Genomic DNA, 7621 nt, shown 5'->3' on the forward strand with positions numbered 1-7621 from the left:
GTTTAAATCCAAGGCGAGAGTCAGAATGGGGATAACACCCGAGCAGTCTCGTCGGAGGTTCAGAGCCCTAAGGTGGAAACCAGACATGTCATTTACCCGACATGCCTACCACATTGTGAAACATTGGGATGCCTGGATATCAGGAGCAAGTGTTGAATCTCCAGTAAATTTGCCCTTCCTAATGCAAATGGAAGAATTCTTAGAGGGTGTTCCTGAGGAAATAGAAAGATACATCCTAGATGGGAAACCCAAAACTGTAATCGAGGCAGGAGAGATTGGAGCCAGATGGGTGGAGGTGGCAGAGAAGAAGAAAACTGGTCGCAGTTGGAGCGGAGACCAGAAGGGACCACCCCAGACCACACCCTATTACCGGGGGCCGCCCAAAGCCCCACCTACCTCCCAAAGAACCCTCCAGACCCCTTATCGTCCCACCACCCCGTTCTCCAGCAACCCTCCTCGCCCCAGTGACCCGTCAGCTGGACGATGTTTTAAATGTAACGAGCTGGGGCATGTAAAGGCCAACTGCCCCAAGAACCCCAACAGATTACAGTTCATTGCGCCGGAATCACACCAGAGGTCCACAGGCCCAGATACCTCCCTGATACCCTTGGAGCAGAGGGAAACTGTGAGTGTGGGCGGGAAGAAGGTCACCGTGTGGAGGGACACCGGAGCACAAGTGTCAGCTATCCATGCTTCCTTAGTGGACCCCAATTTAATCAACCCAGAGATCCAAGTGACGATTCAACCCTTCAAGTCCAACTCTTTCAATTTGCCTACAGCCAAGTTGCCTGTCCAGTACAAGGGCTGGTCAGGAATGTGGACTTTTGCAGTCTATGATGATTATCCCATCCCCATGCTGTTGGGGGAAGACTTGGCCAATCATATGAAGCAGGCCAAGAGGGTGGGAACAGTCACCCACAGCCAGGCTAAACAAGCCGTGAGGCCTAGCTCTGTTCCGGAAACTTCTATCAGGACCCGGTCAGAGGTGATGGACCCGCACCCCAGGCCAATGTCTGCAACAGCAGTAGTGGATCCAGTCCCAGAGACCCAGACGGAACCAGTCCCAGAACCGGAACCAGCCGAACAACCAACACCAGACCCAGTGTCAGCACTGAATCCAGTACTTGCAACCTCAACACCAGAGGGCCACACCGACCCTGAACTGGCAGCAGCCGATAACCCGACACAAGAGGCTCAGCCGGAGCCTGAATCCCAACATAGTGCACCAGCGGAGAGCGGTTCACAGTCAACAGAAACAGCTCCATCCCCTATATCGCTTCCAGAGGGACCAAGCCTAGGTCCACAATCCAATGAGGGACTGATGTCTCCAGCATCAAGGGAACAGTTCCAGACCGAACAGGAAGCAGATGAAAGCCTCCAGAGAGCTTGGACGGCAGCACGGAGCAACCCACCGCCTCTCAGTTCTTCTAATCGATCCAGGTTTGTTGTAGAAAGAGGACTTTTATACAAGAAAACTCCTTCTGGTGGACACCAGGAAGACTGGCATCCTCAGAGACAGTTGGTAGTTCCAACTAAATACCGGGCCAAGCTCTTGAGCTTAGCCCACGATCACCCTAGTGGCCATGCTGGGGTGAACAGGACCAAAGACCGTTTGGGGGGGTCATTCCACTGGGAGGGAATGGGCAAGGATGTTTCTACCTATGTCCAGTCTTGTGAGGTGTGCCAAAGAGTGGGAAAACCCCAAGACCAGGTCAAAGCCCCTCTCCAGCCACTCCCCATCATTGAAGTTCCATTTCAGCGAGTAGCTGTGGATATTCTGGGTCCTTTTCTGAAAAAGACAGCCAGAGGAAAGCAGTACATACTGACTTTCATGGATTTTGCCACCCGATGGCCAGAAGCAGTAGCTCTAAGCAACACCAGGGCTAAAAGTGTGTGCCAGGCACTAGCAGACATTTTTGCCAGGGTAGGTTGGCCCTCCGACATCCTCACAGATGCAGGGACTAATTTCCTGGCAGGAACTATGAAAAACCTTTGGGAAGCTCATGGGGTAAATCACTTGGTTGCCACTCCTTACCACCATCAAACAAATGGCATGGTGGAGAAGTTTAATGGAACTTTGGGGGCCATGATACGTAAATTCGTAAATGAGCACTCCAATGATTGGGACCTAGTGTTGCAGCAGTTGCTCTTTGCCTACAGAGCTGTACCACATCCCAGTTTAGGGTTTTCCCCATTTGAACTTGTATATGACCGTGAGGTTAAGGGGCCATTGCAGTTGGTGAAGCAGCAATGGGAGGGATTTACACCTTCTCCAGGAACTAACATTCTGGACTTTGTAACCAACCTACAAAACACCCTCCGAACCGCTTTAGCCCTTGCTAGAGAAAACTTACAGGATGCTCAAAAAGAGCAAAAAGCCTGGTATGATAAACATGCCAGAGAGCGTTCCTTCAAAGTAGGAGACCAGGTCATGGTCTTAAAGGCACTCCAGGCCCATAAAATGGAAGCATCATGGGAAGGGCCATTCACGGTCCAGGAGCGCCTGAGAGCTGTTAATTATCTCATAGCATTCCCCACCTCCAACCGAAAGCCTAAGGTGTACCATATTAATTCTCTAAAGCCCTTTTATTCCAGAGAATTAAAGGTTTGTCAGTCTACAGCCCAGGGAGGAGACGATGCTGAGTGGCCTGAAGGTGTCTACTACGAAGGGAAATGTGCTGGTGGTGTGGAAGAGGTGAACCTCTCCATGACCCTTGGGCGTATGCAGCGACAGCAGATCCAGGAGCTGTGCACTAGCTATGCGCCAACTTTCTCAGCCACCCCAGGACTGACTGAACGGGCATACCACTCCATTGACACAGGTAATGCTCACCCAATTAGGGTCCAACCTTACCAGATGTCTCCTCAAGCTGAAACTGCTATAGAACGGGAGATCCAGGATATGTTACAGATGGGTGTAATCCGCCCCTCTGAAAGTGCATGGGCATCTCCAGTGGTTCTAGTTCCCAAACCAGATGGGGAAATACGTTTTTGCGTGGACTACCGTAAGCTAAATGCTGTAACTCGCCCAGACAACTATCCAATGCCACGCACAGATGAACTATTAGAGAAACTGGGACGGGCCCAGTTCATCTCTACCTTGGACTTAACCAAGGGGTACTGACAGGTACCGCTAGATGAATCTGCCAAGGAAAGGTCAGCCTTCACCACACATCTCGGGCTGTATGAATTTAATGTACTCCCTTTCGGGCTGCGAAATGCACCCGCCACTTTCCAAAGACTTGTAGATGGTCTCCTAGCGGGATTAGGAGAATATGCAGTTGCCTACCTTGACGATGTGGCCATATTTTCGGATTCCTGGGCAGACCACCTGGAACATCTACAAAAAGTCCTTGAGCGCATAAGGGAGGCAGGACTAACTGTTAAGGCTAAGAAGTGTCAAATAGGCCTAAACAGAGTGACTTACCTTGGACACCAGGTGGGTCAAGGAACTATCAGCCCCCTACAGGCCAAAGTGGATGCTATCCAAAAGTGGCCTGTCCCAAAGTCAAAGAAACAGGTTCAATCCTTCTTAGGCTTGGCCGGTTATTACAGACGATTTGTACCGCACTACAGCCAAATCGCTGCCCCACTGACAGACCTAACCAAAAAGAAACAGCCAAATGCTGCTCAGTGGACCGAAAAGTGTCAGAAGGCCTTTAACAAGCTTAAAGTGACACTCATGTCTGACCCTGCACCAAGGGCCCCAGACTTTGACAAACCGTTCCTAGTAACCACAGATGCGTCCGAGCGTGGTGTGGGAGCAGTTTTAATGCAGAAAGGACCTGATCAAGAATTCCACCCTGTAGTGTTTCTCAGCAAAAAACTATCTGAGAGGGAAAGCAACTGGTCAGTCACTGAAAAAGAATGTTACGCCATTGTCTACGCTCTGGAAAAGCTACGCCCATATGTTTGGGGACGGCGTTTCCACCTGCAAACCGACCATGCTGCACTAAAGTGGCTTCACACCGTCAAGGAAACTAACAAAAAACTTCTTCGGTGGCGTTTAGCTCTCCAAGATTTTGATTTCGACATCCAACACATCTCAGGAGCTTCTAACAAAGTGGCTGAAGCACTCTCCCGTGAAAGTTTCCCAGAATCAACTGGTTAAAATCATCCTTGAGATGTGGAAAATATTGTTAGTCTTTATGTACTTGGTAGTATATTTAGAGATGCATGTGACTTATTAACTCTGTTTTTCCTAGAGCTCCAGGAAGAAATCCCAGCCAGTGTTTCACCCTAGCTGAGATTTGTGGGGCGTGTCATAAATAAAGGGAAGGGTAAACCCCTTTGAAATCCCTCCTGGCCAGGGGAAAGCTCCTCTCACCTGTAAAGGGTTAAGAAGCTAAAGGTAACCTCGCTGGCACCTGACCAAAATGACCAATGAGGAGACAAGATACTTTCAAAAGCTGGGAGGAGGGAGAGAAACAAAGGGTCTGGGTCTGTCTGTAGTCGTCTTGGCCAGGGACAGAACAGGAATGGAGTCTTAGAACTTTTAGTAAGTAATCTAGCTAGGTATGTGTTAGATTATGATTTCTTTAAATGGCTGAGAAAAGAATTGTGCTGAATAGAATAACTATTTCTGTCTGTGTATCTTTTTTGTAACTTAAGGTTTTGCCTAGAGGGGTTCTCTATGTTTTTGAATCTAATTACCCTGTAAGATATCTACCATCCTGATTTTACAGGGGGGATTTCTTTATTTCTATTTACTTCTATTTTTATTAAAAGTCTTCTTGTAAGAAACTGAATGCTTTTTCATTGTTCTCAGATCCAAGGGTTTGGGTCTGTGGTCACCTATGCAAATTGGTGAGGCTTTTTATCCAACATTTCCCAGGAAAGGGGGGGTGCAAGTGTTGGGAGGATTGTTCATTGTTCTTAAGATCCAAGGGTCTGGGTCTGTAGTCACCTAGGCAAATTGGTGAGGCTTTTTACCAAACCTTGTCCAGGAAGTGGGGTGCAAGGTTTTGGGAAGTATTTTGGGGGGAAAGACGCGTCCAAACAGCTCTTCCCCAGTAACCAGTATTAGTTTGGTGGTGGTAGCGGCCAATCCAAGGACGACGGGTGGAATATTTTGTACCTTGGGGAAGTTTTGACCTAAGCTGGTAAAGATAAGCTTAGGAGGTTTTTCATGCAGGTCCCCACATCTGTACCCTAGAGTTCAGAGTGGGGGAGGAACCTTGACACAAGGATATGAAGAACAGCATTGCATTTGATTTGAAAAGGTGCTCCTGTAGTAGATCGGGCCTGCTTGCCAGACAGAATTTTATCCAAAACAGAGAAGACTTTGGTGGTTTTAACACATGCAATTTGTATCTATGCCCAATCTCCACCTATGCATGACACCCAAATGAGATCCCACACACTGCAGACTATGTAGACCTTAATAAAGTTAGCATGGATCTTCTTTTACCTGCTGACATCACTAAACTACATTGACATTTAGGTTATTATAGTTAGGCTTTGCCTTTAACATCCCTTTGAGGTGGTAGTTTGCGCCTCTCGTTTCAGGCTCTCGGAGTGACTGACTGCACTGGTTTACATACATTTCTCATTTTGAATGTTATCTTCCCAACCAGGACTACAGGTGCTGCTTTTAAATACCAACTTTAGTGTCTGTAGTGCAAGATCTACCATGCAGAAAAAGGTAGAAGCTTGTACAGGAGCTGCACAGCAGGTCAATTCAAAAGCATTAATGAAAGGAGAAAAGTGAAGCTTGGAAGGTTTTGTTTAATATGTTTAGAAGCCCACTGAAGGTGGTAAATTAAGGAGCAGGAGGACTTCATGAGTGGTACTCTCAGAAACGCCACCTCGCCTACTTTTCTCCATTGCGGAACTCTTTTCTGATTCCCGTTGCTGTCCCAGACTCTGCTCGATATTTTAGTCTATTTTTATATCTTTAGCTTTCTGTGCAGAACCACAGGTAGCTTAGTCAGAATTAAGTAATCAATATCTCCACATCAGCCATGAGTTCAGGGGAGCTCTCTTTATAGTACAGAGAAAAGATGTGATAGAGTGTTACCATTTCATCCCCGAAGTAAATTTCATGTTATCTCCATGCAGCTTAGACCCTGATTTAAATAAGCACATGGCCATTGAAATCAATGGATTTAAGCACGTGCTCACAATTTAGTCAAATGGACCCTAAACACATGCAGAAGATCCTGATTCATGGGTCTGGTGGAGATATGGTTTCTTCCTCTCTTCCAAGGGGTAGTCCTTCTTCATGTGTTGTTGCTTGTGTTCACAGCTGGGCATGAGGCATTAACCTTCCAGCTTCTGCATGTTTACTTTAAAGCAGTTGGCCTGCTCCAATGGTCTAGAAGATTTTATACCTCATTACACCTGGTACCTCATTATTTATTGCAGGGTGAGAGAAAGGGTTTCTGCTGGTGTGAACAAAAAGACACTAGTGCTACATAATACAAACTCCTCAAAGTGCATCCACAAGAACCCTCCCTCTTCTTCAGACATGCCGTTGGCTCCAACGCTTTTCCCAAAGGCACTGGGATATATTCATAGCACAGTATTTCCTTTTCTTTTATGTCACCCCACAAGAAGGTGGAGTCTTCCACCTGTAGGTCTCTAATGTCAATCTTTTACCATTGGACCTGTCTCCAACTTCAGTATCAACAACCAGTGATTTTTTTTTCTTTAAACTCCATGTGGCGTAGGAAGCCACAACACTTATGAAGCTATGGACGAAGCGAAATACATTCTCCAGATGGGAAATTATTGAGCTTTAGGGGAAACAAATTGGGTTGTTGTTTCTCCGCTTGTGGTGGATTTTTGTTTGCTTGTTTTTTGAGGGAAGGAAAAGTATTTCCTTGGTTTCCTCAGATTAATAAATGCTTCCAAAGCAATTGGTCTCAGAAAGTGTGCCCGGTCCTCTGTACATTAAAAATCTACCATTTGTTCTGAAATGAAAGGGCAAACAATGAACCCCCTTTCTCCTATTTTATACATGGCTAGGGGAAATCTCATGAAGTTTCTTACTGTAAAACTAAGTTACTTATCTTTTATCTAGGTACAAAACTTCTGTCCAAGCAACCATGCTATGAGTTGCCTACCTGAGCCAGAAGTGTTGAGGATGGTCCATTATTAATAAAATGGAAAACGGAAAGCACTTTGGTATAACCAAATATTATAGGATTCCCATCCTTGACCAAAAAATATGTCTCAGCCTTTCCCCTCACCCCAATCCTCTTACAAAAATCACAGTTTACATATGTTAAGGGAAATAATTGGCATGTGACCACAAAATCACCATAATCTTAAAACTGAGATGTTAGCAACATCTGACTATACCTGAAGCATGAGCGAACTAGAAAAACCGCACTAGAAGTCACCTTTATAGCAGTAGCTATTTGCAGAATCCTCCAACTGGAAGGCGGCAACAGACTCCTGCCAGTAGAAGTAGCTACCAATAGCAGTTGGTAGCTTAGCAATAGCCGTCTGTAGTCAGGCAACAAGGGAACACTGAACTAAGCAGCTCTGTTTTGAAGCCATTTTTATTCTCAGACCACTAATCCTTAAACAAAGGATCCATTGAGCCTGAAAAGTTAACTCATGCAGGGAAGTCAAATCTTCTCCATCTGTACTGACTGGTTGATGCTCTTAATGT

General features: G+C 46.3%; 1 protein-coding gene across 1 annotated transcript in view; it reads right to left on the reverse strand.

Annotated features, from left to right (window-relative positions):
- The window catches only part of SLCO1B3 (solute carrier organic anion transporter family member 1B3), a 53515-nt gene extending 46128 nt beyond the window's left edge, over positions 1 to 7387 (reverse strand). The window contains exon 1 of the mRNA XM_073329735.1: positions 7306 to 7387. The gene's annotated coding sequence lies outside the window, so the exon portion shown is untranslated. The remainder of the gene's footprint in view (positions 1 to 7305) is intronic.
- Positions 7388 to 7621: the final 234 nt, after the last annotated feature.

Source organism: Lepidochelys kempii, chromosome 1 (genome assembly GCF_965140265.1).
Source record: "Lepidochelys kempii isolate rLepKem1 chromosome 1, rLepKem1.hap2, whole genome shotgun sequence".
In the NCBI taxonomy this organism is placed as follows: domain Eukaryota; kingdom Metazoa; phylum Chordata; order Testudines; family Cheloniidae; genus Lepidochelys; species Lepidochelys kempii.